The sequence below is a fragment of the Panthera onca genome, chromosome A1, assembly GCF_046562875.1.
Source record: "Panthera onca isolate mPanOnc1 chromosome A1, mPanOnc1 haplotype 2, whole genome shotgun sequence".
In the NCBI taxonomy this organism is placed as follows: domain Eukaryota; kingdom Metazoa; phylum Chordata; class Mammalia; order Carnivora; family Felidae; genus Panthera; species Panthera onca.
In genome coordinates this window covers 229,058,252-229,074,014 of record NC_138339.1, presented here as the reverse complement: position 1 = coordinate 229,074,014, position 15,763 = coordinate 229,058,252, and the positions used below count along the sequence as shown (strand labels likewise).

The 15,763-nt window shown below is 34.2% G+C and overlaps 1 protein-coding gene across 4 annotated transcripts in view; it reads right to left on the bottom strand.

Moving 5' to 3' along the window:
* N4BP2L2 (NEDD4 binding protein 2 like 2) overlaps positions 1–15,763 on the bottom strand; it is an 84,868-nt gene that overhangs the window by 20,704 nt on the left and 48,401 nt on the right. The window lies entirely within an intron of this gene.

Below are 15,763 nucleotides of genomic sequence, written 5' to 3'. Positions count from 1 at the left end.
AAAGAGCGTGTGAGCAAGGGAGGGGATGAGAGATAGGGAGACAGAATCTGAAGCAGGATCCAAGCTCTGAGCTGTCAACACAAAGTTCGATGTGGGACTTTAACTCATGAACCATGAGATCATGACCTGAGCTGAAGTCAGACACTTAACCGACTGAACCACCCAGGTGCCCTGAACACTTTCGAATTTGGAATATAAAGATCTAGTCATTTTCTATAAAGTACAGATAGAGAATATTAAAATGCAGTGGAGGGTGGGGGAGGGACGATAAACACAGCTGAGGAAAAAAAAAAAAGGTAACAGGATAGAGGATAAAAAAAAAAACAATTAAACAAGCAAACAAACATGGAAGCCAAAAGAGATAATGAAGAAACCGTTGATCAGCTGGGGGCTGGACAAAGAACTTGCTTTGGCCTGGTTTATTCCATCCCGTGACATTGGGCAATTTTCAACAAGCAGGAGCCCTGAACACCTTGTTCTCTGGCATCTAATTGCTGCTGCCCTTGTTTACAATTCCTGGATTTTAGTTTAAAAGGACATTAAGGAATGCTAAATTACAGACAGGCAGTTGTAATGGGACTTCTATAAAAAGGATAGCAAATAAAGAATCCAACTTTGGCAGAAATTTCTCCTCATAGTCAGTTCTATCTGACTCTAGTGAGAGCCTCAGCTGAAGCCTAAGGTGCGATAGTTGTTACAAAATTCATACTGAAATTAGGATGTTACTCTGAAAACAAGCTCCACTGTCTTCACCGAAACATGAACCATCCTACTGCAGGGAAAGGACAAAAGGAATGCATAGATGGCCTAAACCTTAGATAGGCCAATGGACATAAATGTCTTCTGGAGTTAATTCATTTGTCACAGAGTGGAAGCAGTGAGAAATGATCCCATTCTGGATATATTTTAAAGGAAAACAAGATTTAAAAATAAATTGGATATAGAGTATAAGAAACAGATGAAGTATGGGTAAAAGGAGTTGAGCCTGAACAATTGAAGGGATGAGTGGCCATTTACTGATTTACTGAGACATAGAAGCCTATGAAAGGTATGGGTTTGGAGACAGGGTTGCCAAATCAGTTGCCACAAAATTCGGTTCAGAGTTTGAACCAATAAGCTAATCTGTACTTACAGCAGAGGTTAGAAAGTAGAAAAGATGAGGGCTTTGCAAATATTCCTCAAGCGTTCTTTCGTTTTCTGAATGCATTACAATCTAATAGAGATTGTATCAAGTAGATCTCAACCTACTTAGAGAAAGGATCGTAGAAACCGGCTAATGATGAAAATTCACGTTACCTACAGAGAAGTTAACACGCATCATGAAACAGGTAGCTTAAAAAAATAAACTATCAGGGAGATCAGGCAATGTATGAAGGTGGTTTGCCAAAAGAGATAGTCAGAGGAGACCCTACGGATTGGAATTCCGTTTGAAAATACAACACAATGCCAAGAAGTGTGAAAATCAGAAGACATTCCCCCACAGGGAAATGTGCCTGAGACTTGTACTTGTTCCAGGTCTCTGGGAAGGAAACACAAACCAGTAACAGTGACTTGTGAAGTACTTGGGAGAGGAGAGAAGGGAGGGTAGTGGTGATAACTTCTGTTGGAATGTGTATGCATGGGATGTGGCTTATCAGTAGACATATTTACAAAGTGTGGGAAGCTCATTAATGTGTCAAGGCTCATTAAACTTGATCTCATTTGTGCTGATTCATTTAGGAATGAATGGCACCATTAAAAGAAAAGAAACATCCCTACATAAAAGCCATGGAGAAGAAATCAGGAGAGTTGGAGGCACAGGCTGTAGCTTTAGAAAAGAAAGGAGTAAGAAATGAACAAATAGTAATATATTTCTAATTAATCAAATATTCTGTTTTCTAGGTGGTAGCTGAGAATCCAAGCTCCTGGGTAGTAATAAGTGTACCTCTTAATTATGAGAAAAAGAGTGTTTGCTCAGAAACAAGCTAACCTGACCACGTAAGCTGTGACTTGAAGACAGAGATGAGAGAACATCCGGATAAAGATAAAACTATCTGCTAGGGAGAAAAAAAAAGTATTGTAAGTGCCTAAACTTCATGAAAAAAAAAATTATTAAAGGGGTAGAAACAGTATTTTCCACTGCAGAGGCCTGTACACTAATTCATAAAGCATGATCGATAAATGAAGTAAAATTCAATTAAAACACATGCAGATTGTAAAGGAAAGCTCTCACAGCTTTATAGAATGACCATGGTTGAGGTAATCCAGGCCTAGATCTAGTTTAGTAATAAGCTAGTGGTGGGAGCTTGAGTAAATCAGATCGCCCTTCTAAAATGAGGATAACATTACCTCCTTATACAGTTAGAAAGTTTGTTAATACAGAGGCTCCTAAATGACCTTTACTGAACTGATAGGGCAGATTAAATAATTCTTCCCACTGCCTCTGTACAATATAATGACTGATTCAATGGTACAAAAAATGTTCCCAGCTACATGGCTGCTTTCTAGTACAACTACACCCTTCTGCTCCTATTGTTTAGGGCTGTATATTTACAAGAAGACAGATGAGTTTATTCTCCTCTGTTTACACAATCATAAGTGTTACCATACTATGTAGTTTAATTAAACATTATGTAAACATTACATCAACCAGTGGAATAGGCATACAAGAAAGTTTCTTTTCTTTTTTGTAGAGAGAGAGACTACATGAGCAGGAGAGAGGGGCAGAGGGAGAGGGAGGGAGGGAGGGAGAGGCAGAGGGACAGAGAGAGAGAGGGAGGGAGGGAGGGAAGGAATCTTAGGCAGGCTCCATACTCAGCACGGAGCCCAACACTGGGCTCAATCCCATGACCCAGGGATCATGACCTGGGCCAAAATCAAGAGTTGGACACTCACCTGACTGAGCCACCCAGGTGCCCCCGATTTCTATAAAAATTTCTCTAAATTTTCTATAAAATTTCTATAAAAAATTAAAGTAAGTGACTCAATAAAGATGAGGCATTAAGCAATTGTTATCAAATGAGGTGTGGGCAGAATAACGATGAAGTTTGGTTCAAAATCATAAAAACCTTTAATTCTGCACTCATACTGCTTTGAATATTTCTTTGGGTTCTCCCTCCAATTTACATCAATAGAAACTAGAAATTGTTGACGATGCATTACAGGTGTGGTTTATACGTTAAAAAAATAAACTCCATGAAATAAACTTCCAAAAAACAGACTCATACATAAATATTGGTGAATGGATGTGTATGTAAGCATGCATTTTAAGTTCAAATAAAATGTTCATAGTATGTATCATTTCTCAAAGATTCCCCACTTTAATCAACTTTTTCAGTGAACTAACAACCTACTTGTCCCAATTATGTTAGATAAAAAGACTTTTATTGTAAATAAAGCATCTAGCACAATACTTGGCACCTGGTGAATATTTTGTAAATAGCAGATTTTTACCACATATCAACAACAACAAAATAATCTTATAGATTTCACTGAGACTTGAGGATTCTATTCAAGATTAGAATGTGAAAATGGCTAGAATGACTTATGCAAAAAAGAACAGTTGAGATAGAAGAGCTGGAAAGTTCTCAAAATGTGATTTATTTAATATGTTTGCACATTATTCGAAGTAGAGAAAAAATTTTCAAGTGGCCAAATACAGACAAACTGACCAATCCACCATCTTTATCAGAGATTAATATACCTTTCTCAGGGGGTGCCTGGGTGGCTCAGTCAGCTAATCATCTGACTTCAGCTTAGGTCATGACCTCACTGTTTGACCCTGCATCCAGCTCTGTACTGATGGCTCAGAGCCTGGAGCCTGCTTTGAATTCTGTCTCCCTCTCTCTCTGCCCCTCCCCTGCTCACACTCTGTCTCTCTCTCTCTCTCTCTCTCTCTCTCAGAAATAAACAAACATTTTTTAAAAATTAAAAAAAAAATACCTTTCTTGGGGCACCTGGTTGGCTCAGTTGGTTGGGCAACTGACTTTGCCTCAGGTAATGATCTCACAGTTTGTGAGTTGGAGCCCCATGTCGGGCTCTGTGCTGACAGCTCAGAGGCTGGAGCCTGCTTCGGATTCTGTGTCTCCCCCTCTCTCTACCCCTCCCCTACTCACACTCTGTCTGTCTCTCTCAAAAATAAATAAAAATTTAAAAAATACTTTTTTCAATAGTTGATAAAACAAGCAGACAAAAAAAATCAGGATATTAAAGTCATAAATAGCACAATTAATAATGTTCAATATAATGACTATGGAACACTACATTCAAAAATTAAAGAAAACATTCTTTTCAAACCATATGGAATATTTAAATAAACTAACAGGCCGTCAAACTAGCCTCCACAAATTTCAAAGAATTATTAATGTATAGACCACACTCTTTGACCATAATGCAATTAATTTTGAAATTAGTAATAAAATTTTTTTGGAAAAATTTTAAAATGTTGAAGAATTCATGGGTAGAAAACTTTGTAACAGAAATATATAAAAATTAATCATAGTGAACAATAATTACATATAAAAGCTTCCCATATATATACATATATATGTATATGTGTGTGTATATATATATATATACATATATATATATAAATATTTCCCATAAATGTACCTTCAAAAAGGCAAGGTACAAAATTAAAGAGTTAACCACACAATTGAAGATGCTAGAAAAAGAAAAGCAGAAGAAACCCCCAAAAAGTAGAAGAGAAGGAATCATAAAGAATCAAAAAGATAACAAAGAGACTAATCAGGACCAACAAATTCATAAGTTGGTTATTTGAAAAGATTAGTAAAATTCACAAACCTTAGTAAGATTAATCAAAGGAAGAAGGAAGCAATTAGTCTTAGGGATGAAAAAGGAGGTACAAATACAGTTCCAGAAGAGATTTTAAATGATAAAAGGATTGTGGCATTATTTACAATAACCAAGACAAGTCTAAGTGTTCATCAATGAATGAATGGATAAAGAATATATATATATATATATTCTTTATATATGTATATTATATATACACACATATATATTATATATACACTTATATATATGTATATATGTATATAGTATGTATAAATATATATACATGTTATATATTATATTATATATGTATATATGTATATAATATGTATATATGTATATATTATATATACACATGTATATACACATATATATGTATATTATATACACACACATACACACAATGGAATATTACTTAGCCTTAAAAAGAAGGAAATCTTGCCATTTGTGACAACATGGTTGGACCTTGAAGGCATTATACTAAGTGTAGTAAGTCGGAGAAAGGCAAATACTATATAATCTCACTTATATGTGCATTCAAAAAAAAAAAAAAGCTAATAGATCCAGAGAACATGTTCATGGTTAGCAGAGGGATAAGGTGAGGGTGGAAAATGGGTGAAGGTGGACAAAAGGTGCCATGGCAGGAAGCTGTGCAAGTGTTCCAGATGTAGCTTGCACATAGTTTGCAGAATCTATGGTGAGCAAAAAAGATTTTTTCCCCAAAGATAGGGATTTGTGTTCTGATCACTAATTGCTGCTTCTAAGCATACAGGCACAGACAAAGAGAGTGGCCATTATTGTTGCATGCCCCGCCCACTTCATTGTTGCAAGCCACTTCTCTAGCTCAAGTAACTTTCAAGAGATTTAAAGAGCTGACACTCTTTTTCCCTCCTTTGATCTTTCTTTTTTTCTCTTTTTGGGAGCCAGATATTAAAGACTAGGACGCTCAAAAACAACTTTATATATGGGAAAAATTAGAAAGTGACTGCACGTACTCAGGGAAAGGCACAGACTCAGAAAAGATTTGACAAAACCTTAACTTTACACCATAGGCTGATGGTTGGCACACAGACTGCCTAAAACAACATTAAAAAACAAAAACAAAAAACTCAGCCAACACTGATGAAATGGGGAAAATCTGATTTCCAGAATTACATTATTATATTCAAATGTCCAGTTTTCAACCAAAAAAATAAATAAATCACAAGACATACAAAGAAACAGAAAGGTATGGCCAATTCAAAGGGGGAAAAAATCAACAGAAATTGTCCCTGAAAAAAAAATTTTATGGCAAATCAAGTAGAGTCTTCAAACCAACTGCCTTAAAAATGATTGAAGAACTAAAAATGTGGAGAATGTCACAAAAACTTTGTATGAACAAAATAGAAATACCAATAAAGAGATCAAAAACCCAAAGGAAAGAAAGAGAGAGAGAGAGAGAGAGAAGAGAGAGGAAGGAAGGAGAAAGAAAGAAATTCTGAAACTGAAAAGTATAATAAGTGGAATGAAAATTTCACTAGAGAGATTCAAAGGCAGATTTGAGTAGGCAGAAGACCTTGAAAATAAGGCCATGGAAATTATCAAGTGTGAAGAACAGAAAGAAAAATGATTGAAGAAAAGTGACAGAGCCTAGGAGACTTGTTGAATACCATCAACTGAACAAACACGCAAATTGTGGAAGTCTCACAAAAAGAGGGGGGAAAAGGCAGAGAGAATATTTGAAGAAATAATGGCAGAACCTCCCAACTTTGATGAAAGACATGAATATAAACATCCAAGAAGCTTAATAAACTCCAAGTAAGATGAACTCAAAGAGAAACACAAAAAGACACATTATACTCAAACTTTAAAAAGACAAAGAGAAAATCTTGAAGAGAACAAGAGAGAAGCAACTTGTCACACACAAGGGATCCTTAATAAGAATATAAGCAGAGTTCTCATCAGAAACTAAATAGACCAGAAAGTAGTGGGCTGATAGGCTCAAAGTGTGAATAGAAAAAAAATTGTTGATCCAGAATCCTATATTGAGTGAACTATCTTTCAAAAGTGAAGGAGAGATTAAGTCATTCCCAGATGAGCAAAAGGTAAGGAATCTGTTATCACTATACTCACCTTGTAAGAAATGCTCAAGGGAGTACTGCAAAGTGAAATTAAAGGATACTAAACAAAAATGTGAAGTTGGATGAATAAATAAAGATCTGAATAAAGGTAAATACATGGGCAATTATAAAAGCTAGTATTATTGTAACAATGGTATGTAACTCGACTTTTTGTTTTCTACATGATTTACAAGACTAATACATTAAAAAAAACAATTATGGGTTTGAAAGCTAGCATTATTGTAACTATGGTTTGTAACTGCACATTTTGTTTTCTATATGAGACTAATGCATTTAAAAGATTTTTCGTTTATGTTTGGGTCACACAATGTATAAAGATGTAAGTTTGATACATCAACAACCAAAAGGAGTGGGGATCAAAACATAAAGGAGAAGAGTTCTTGTATGTTATTGAAATTAAGATGGTAGAAATTCAAATTAGAATGTTATAACTTTTGAGGTTAAGATGCACATAATAACCACAAAGAAAATATCTATAGAATATACACACAAGAAAATGAGAAAGAAACTTAAACATTTCATTGCAAATAATCAGGTGAACACAAAAGAAGGCAGTAATGCAGAAAAAGATGGACAAAAAGCTATAAGGTATACAAAAAACAAATAGCAAAATGACAGAAGTCTCTCCTTATAAGTAATTATTTTAAATATAAATGGGTTAAACTTTACAAACAAAAGATAGAGATTGATAGAATGGAAAAAAAATATGATCCAACTACATACTATCTACAAAAGACTCACTTTAGCTCCAAAGATACAAATAGATTGAAAATGAAAAGATGAAAAAAAGATATTCCATTTACATAGCAACCAAAAGAGGGGTGCCTGGGTGGCTCAGTTGGTTGAGCCTCCAACTTTGGCTCAGGTCATGATCTCACAGTTCATGGGTCTGAGCCCCCCATCGGGCTCTGTGCTGACAGCTCAGAGCCTGAAGCCTGCTTCGGATTTTGTGTCTCCCTCTCTCTCTGTCCCTCCCCCACTCACACTTTGTCTCTCTCTCTCTTTCAAAAAAAATAAAACATTCAAAAACAAAATTTAAAAAAAATAAATAAATAGTAACCAAAAGAGAGAAGGGGTGCCTATACTAATATCAGACAAAATAGACTAAATCAAAAAAGTAACAAGAGAAAAATGACCCTATATATTAATAAAAGGTTCAAGTTAACAAGAACATATAACAATGGTAAACATGCACATATCAGACCATTAAAGTATATGAAGCAAAAGTTAACAGAATTGAAGGGAGAAATAAGCAGCTCTACAATAATTTTGGAGACTTCAGCATCCCACTTTCAGGATTGGATAGAACAACCAGACAGAAGTAAGGAAATAGAGAATTTAACATAGTAAACCAATTGGATCTAACATACGTATGCAGAACACTGTATCCAACAACACAGCACAAACATTCTTCTCAAGCACACATGAGACATTTTCCAGAACAGATTATAAATTAGGCCACAAATTAAGTGTCAACAGATTTCAATAGATAGATATCATACAAAGTATCTTCTCCTGCCACAGTGGGATAAAGTTAGAAATCAATAAAAGAAGTAAAAATGGAAAATTCACAAATTTGTGGAAGTTAAACAACATACTTTTAAATAAGTAGTAAATCAAAGAAAAATCACAAGGGAAATTAGAAAATACTTTAGATGAATGAAAACAAAATGACAACACAGTAAAATGTATAGCACATGGTAAGAGCAGTGAGAAGGGGAAAATTTAAAGTTATAAACACATTAAAAAAAACAAAAAACAAAAAGACTTCAAATCAACAACTTAACTTTAAAACTTAAGGAACAATGGCACACCTGAGTGGCTCAGTCAATTAAGTGTCTGACTTTGGCTCAGGGCATGATCTCACAGTTTGTGGGTTTGAGCCCCGTGTCAGGCTCTGTGCTGACAGCTCAGAACCTGGAGCCTGTTTCAGATTCTGTGTCTCCCTCTCTCTTTCTGCTCTTCCCCCACTCATGCTCTGTCTCTCTCTCTCCTTCAAAAATAAATAAACATTAAATTGTTTTTAAACTTAAGGAACTAGAAAAACAAACTAAACCAAAAGCTAACAGGAGGAAGGAAATAATAAAGATTAGAACACAGACAAATGAAGTAGAGAAGAGAGAAACAATAGAAAAAAATTAATGAAATCACAAATTCTTTGAAAATATTAACAAAATCAGCAAACTGTTAGCTAGGGGGACTAAGAAACAAAGATGATTCAAGTTACAAAATCAGAAATGAAAATGGGGACATTACAACCAATTTTACAGAAATAAAAAGAATAAGAGAATATTATGAAAAATTGTATGCCAACAGATTGGATAACCTAGATGAAATGGAAACATTCCTAGAAACACAAAACCTACCAAAATTGAATCACTAAGAAATAGAAAATCTAAATAGAACTACAACTAATAAGGAGATTAAATCAGTAATCAAAAATCTCTGAACAACAAAAAAATCTCTAGACAAAGAAAGTCCTGTACCTGATGGCTTCAATGATGAATTTTATCAAAAAATTTTAAGTGCCAATCCTTCTCAAAGTGTTCCAAAAAACCGAAGAGGGGGAAACACTTTGTAATTAATCTGTGATGCCAGTATTATCCTGACACCAAAGCCAGGCAAAGACACAAGGAAAGAAAACTGCAGACCAATATGTCATATGAACATGGAAGCAAAAATCCTCAACTAAACCCAACAGCATATTATAAGGATTATAGGGGTGCCTGGCTGGCCCAGTCGATACAGCATGCAACTCTTGATCTCAGGCTTATAAAATTGGGTGTAGAGATTACTTAAAATTAAAATATTTTTTATTTTTCAAAGTTTACTTATTTATTTTGAGAGAAAGGGGGGTTAGAGAATGAGAGAGAACGTGAATGGGGGAAGGGCAGAAAGAAAGGGAGAGAGAGAGAATCCCAAGCAGGCTCCACACTGTCCACACAGAGCCTGACACGGGATTTGATCTCACAAACCATGAGATGATGATCTGAACTGAAACCAAGAGTCATATGCTTAACCAACTGAGCCACCCAGGTGACCCCAAAATAAGATCTTTAGATAGATAGATAGATAGATAGATAGATATAGATATAGATAAATGGATTATAAGCCATGACCAAGTGGGATTGATACATGGAATGCAAGGATAGTTCAGCATATGAAAATTGACCAATGTCATATACCATGAAGGGAAAAAAAAGATTAACATGATCATCTCAATGATACAGAAAAAGTATTTGATAAAATTTAACATTCTTTCATGATTAAAAAAAAAACACTAAAGAAATTAGGAATACAAGGCATCCAAATTGGAAAGGAAGAAGTAAAATTATCTCTGTTTGCTGATTATATTTAGAAATTCTAAAGATTACACAAAAAACTGTTAGAGCTAATAAATTAATTCAGGATTAATTTATTAATTATATCCTGAAGTAGCAGGATATAAAGTCAAAACCCAAAAATTAGTTACATTTCTATACACTAACAATGAAAAATCTGAAAAGGAAATTACAAAACAATTTCATTTACAATAGCATCAAAAATAATAATATATTTAGGAATTAACCAAAGACATGAAAGACTTGTACAATGAAAACTATAAGGCATTGTTGAAAAAAATTTAAGAAGATATGAATAAATGGAAACATCCCATGTTTATGAATTGAAAGACTTAATATTGTTCAGTGTCCTATAGATTCATTGCAACTCCTCTCTAAATCCCAATGATTTTTTTTTTTTTTTGTAGAAATAGAAAAACCTATCCTAAAATTCATATGGAATTTCTAAGGAATCCCAAATAGCCAAAACAATTTTGAAAAAAAAAAAAAAAAGAAGAAAAAAGAATAAAGCTCCCACAATCAAAACAGTGTGGTACTGGCATAAAGACAGACATAGAGACCAAAAGAATAGGGAGCCCAGAAATAAACCCTCACATATATAGTCAAATGATTTTTGATAAGATTGCTAAGATGATTAATGGAGAAAAGGCAATCTTTTCAATAATAGTACTGAGAAAACTGGATATTCACATGCAAAAGAATGAAGGTGGACCGTAATTAAACACCATATACAAAAATTAACTCAAAATGGATCAAAGACTCAAATGTAAAATCAAAACCTACAAAAATATTAGACTATAACTGAGACAAAGTTTTACAACATTGTGTTTGGCAGTGATTTCTTGGATATGACACCAAAGACCCAGGCAACAAAATAATATAAAAATTGGACTTCATGAAAATTAAAACATTCTGCACATCAAAAGACTATATGAACTGAATTAAAAGGCCCATAAAACAGCAGAAAATATTTGCAAATAATATATCTGATAAGAGATTAATATACGGAATATATAGAGAACTTCGAAAACTCACCACCAACAACAAAAAACAACTTGATTCAAAAATGAACAAAGGACTTGAAAAGACATTTCTTCACAAAAGATATACAAATGGCCAATAGATATGAAAATATGCTCAATATCACTGATGATTAGGGGAATCCAAATCAAAACTACAATGAAATACTAGCCATTAGGATGATTATTAGAAAAAAACGAACAGAAAAGACAAGTGTTGGTGAGGATATGGAGAAATGGGAACTCTTGTGCATTGTTGGTGGGAATGTAGAAAGGCGTACTCTCTATGGAAAACATTATAGCCATTCCTCAAAAACTTAAAAATCTAATTACCATATGGTCCAACAATTCCATTTCTGCATATATACCCAAAATGTATCTTAAAGAGATACATGAATATATTTACAAAGAGTAGAACCCACCTATTAATACTTTAAACAGAATCCAAATAAACAGGTAAAAGTAGACAGAAAGCTGATCTGATTGAAGACTGTGGCCAAAGCCCCAGTTACCCAGATTCCTGCTACCTGCCTAAAGAAGTAATTAAACTCTTCCCCACCAACCAACTTTATTAAGGTATTGATTGAAGACAAAACTGAAAGTCTTCTATGGAATATTTGAAGCGTACTGTTTTGAGGGCATCATCCTTCTCTCACATCCTTCATCCTTTATGAAGAAGCCTCAGATTCATTCACATTCTGACCCAAATTACTTTCTCTAATCCATTTTTCATTCTACTACAAACTTATGCCAATATTCATTTATAGGTATCCAAGACTTCAGAGGATCTGTAAATACCCTGAAATTGGATCAAAGTATAAATATGTATATGTGTGTAATTTTTATAGGAACAAGGACTATTAGCTTTCATTGAATTCTGAAAGTAGTCTATTACCCCAAAAAGGTTGATGCCTGTTTCTGGCTCATCATATCATGGCTTTAACTCACACCTCAATTAATACTCAGGACCAATTTCCCTGTTTTTTCTTTTGCTTTCCTCCTTGACCATTATTGTTTCTTCTGTAAAGACCTCATTCAGTCTAGCTCAGTCTCTGGAACTTTATATCTCAATGCAGATGGTGACCCTCTTACTACAGCCTCTGGAGCTAAACCCAAATGTGACCCATACTGTCTTTGTTTTGTGTAATGAGCTTCATAGTATAACACAGTTCATAACTTAAATGTGTTCATGTATGTGTATATGTCAGTAAAAATATATATAATTTAAACCTTCATGGCTCTGTTGCTTCTATCTTCTAGGGTAAGGGTATGTATATGGAGACCCTCAACAATATTTATGGATGGCCTGTGAATAGATGGATAGACACTGTTGGCTTACTCTTATCTTTTATTCATTTCTTTAATATTGCATTAAAATGTTGATAAGGGCACCTGGGTGGCTCAGTCAGTTAAGCTTCTGACTCTTGATTTTGGCTCAGGTCATGATCTCACAGTTCATGAGATTGAGCCCTGCATCAGGCTCTGCACTGGCAGCATAAAGCTTGCTTGGGATTCTCTCCCTCTCTCTCTCTTTCTGTGTCCCTCCCCTGCTCATACTCTCTCAAAAATAAATAACTGGGGCGCCTGGGTGGCTCAGTCAGTTGAGCGTCCAACTTCAGTTCAGGTCATGATCTCGCAGTTCCTGAGTTCAAGCCCCGCATGGGGCTCTGTGCTGACAGCTCAGAGCCTGGAGCCTGCTTCAGATTCTGTGTCTCCCTCCCTCTGCCCTTTCCCCATTTGTGCTCTCTGTCTCTCAAAAATGAATAAACGTTAAAAAAAAATTTTTTTTAAACATGAATTTAAAAAATAACTTAAGAAAACAGTCATACAAAACTTAACCAAATAATACTCTCCAATATCCTAGAATATAACCAATGACTGATTTTTAATGGGTGATCAGCAGTAATTTAGTGAATAAGTAATTTAGTGAATACTCTTATTCATAGTGGGTTTAGTTGTTATATCAGATTGTCATTATAGTTAGATGATAAAATGCATTGATCTTTCATGTAGCTGAATACTACATTGTGTATTGTGTATTGTGTATTGTGTACATTGTGTACTGAATCACATCCATTGTGATTACAAATCGATTGCCTATAATTAAACTCTTCACTGTCATCTTATTTCATATAGTTTTCCTGTCAGGGGGTAGATGAAAAAAAGGCTGCTTCTACCCTGAATCTTAGAGAACACAAGTAGAGAATATAAAAATAAACAATTTATATACATTTTCATGTTATTTTGTCTGTCCTTATAAGAACTGTTACATGTTTCATTTTGTTTGGGATACAAAATTTAAATTTCTCTTACACTAATTGCATGCAACAATATTATCCTTTGTGTTGAATTTGGTAATTGGTTCTATATACTGCTAGTTTGTCAAACATGTATTCAGACTTTTATGTTTAAATCAGTGTATTCTACATTCGAATACTTTTTCAACTTTTAAGAATTTTCTTCTAATTATTTCACTATGGTGATAAATCTAAACACTGATGTCGGAAGCACTAGCCATTATTTTAGGCTTACTAGATCACTTACAGCCTGGCACTAATGTTTATGAGCAAAATCAAGTTTCAAGTTCTTACACATGACTCTACACACATATACAGAGACTTTCATGACCAGCATTTTCACAAATGTGTGTAGCTGAAGGTGAGTCCTGTGGGAGCATGGAATAAGCAAAGCAAATCTGTCTAGGTACTAGAAAAATAAGTCAAGTTCATATGCTGCTGATGGGGAGAAGTGCCATCTTGTTTTTGAAAGAACAAAGTCAAAGAAAGAACAAAGATGGCATTTGATAACTAGACTGTTTTTCTTCAGCTAATTAATTATAACCCAGATAATCTATATTCTTACTAAAATTTTATTAAAACTATGTTTCTTGCTAGTAACTACTTAGCAAGACTAATTAGTGCATAATAATACAATTGATTTTTATACTCTGCCCATCATTAAATTTCAGACACATCTTGGCATCTAGACTGGCATCTCTCTCTCTCGTTCTCTCTCTCTCTCTCTCCCTCTGCCCCTCACCCTTGCTCGTGCTCTCTAAAATAAATAAATAAGTAAATAAATAAATAAATAAATAAGTGTGTGTGTATTTTTTTTTCCACTATGAAAATGCTTTAATGGTGGCATCTGTACAGCATGTGATGTCAAGACAGGAAAAAGGGCAAGCGCACAATAAATAAATAAATTTTAAAAATAAAATAAAGTAGGGTTCCCTGGGTGTCTCAGTTAGTTAAGCATCTGACTCTTGGCTTCAGCTCAGGTCATCTGATGGTTTTTAAGTTTGAGCCCTGTGTCAGTCTCCATACTTTCAGTATGGAGGCTGCTTGGGATTCTTTCTGTCCCTCTCTCTCTGCCCCTCTCCGGCTAGCGCTCTCTCTCTCTCTCTCTCTCAAAATAAATAAACTTTTTTTTATAAAAAGTTACTTTTGATGATTATGATCTAAGATAGTAATTACTACAAAATAGCTAAAAAATCTAATATTTCAAAGTATATGAAATACTATATTAACTACATTGGATCATTTCTACTTAGATAACCTCATAATAAGTTACTGCCATAATTAGGACAGCCTTTAGCTATAAAATTAAAACACAAGAAACAGAATATAATAATTAATGAGGATACTTAAAATGCAAGGAATTTTCAACTCACAAAATAGCTGTTTTCTAAATGGCTATGAGGGTTTTGTGTTTTTGTTTTTTTTTTACTTTCAAACAAAATTGATACAATGCTATAAAATGACACTATTATTTTCGTAGGCCAACCACAAAAACATTTCATTGAAAATGTGTGGTTTGTTTTCTCTACTTCCTTTATTCCTCTTTATTTTTTGTTTTGTTTGTTTGGTTTCGAAAGGGGTTTAATACAATTATTTTTCTTGTCAAATAAGATTAAGGTCATTCTTTTTTACTCACACAAGGAATGCAAAAGAGTTCCTGAAGTAAATTAAAAACAGTTGGAAGGAAAAGCAAACTACATTTCAGAAGATGTTCAGAACTTCCCACAAAGAAAAGCTCAGGCTGAGATGACTTCACAGATGAATTCTATCAAGTATTTAAAGAAGAATAATATACCAATTGCTCATAAACTCTTCCAAAAAAATAAAATGAGAAAAACACTCTTATTTATTCTATGAAGGCAGTACCAGTCTTATACCAAAACCAAACAAAGATACCACAAGAAAACTACAGACCAAGACTTCTTAGGGATATATTTTCAAAAACGTAAAAAAAGGCAACAAATAAACAAAATAACAAACTGGATCCAGCAACACACAAAAAGAATTATATACCATGATCAAGTGGAATGTATCCCAGCAATGCAAGGTTGGCTTAACATCCAAAAATCAATTAGAGTAATACCCCATATCAATAGGATAAAGTACAGAAACCACATAATCATTTCAATAGATGCAGATAAAAGCTTTATAGAATCCAACATTCCTTGAAACAGAAATACTTTAAAAACCAAGAACAGATGGAAACCTCCTGA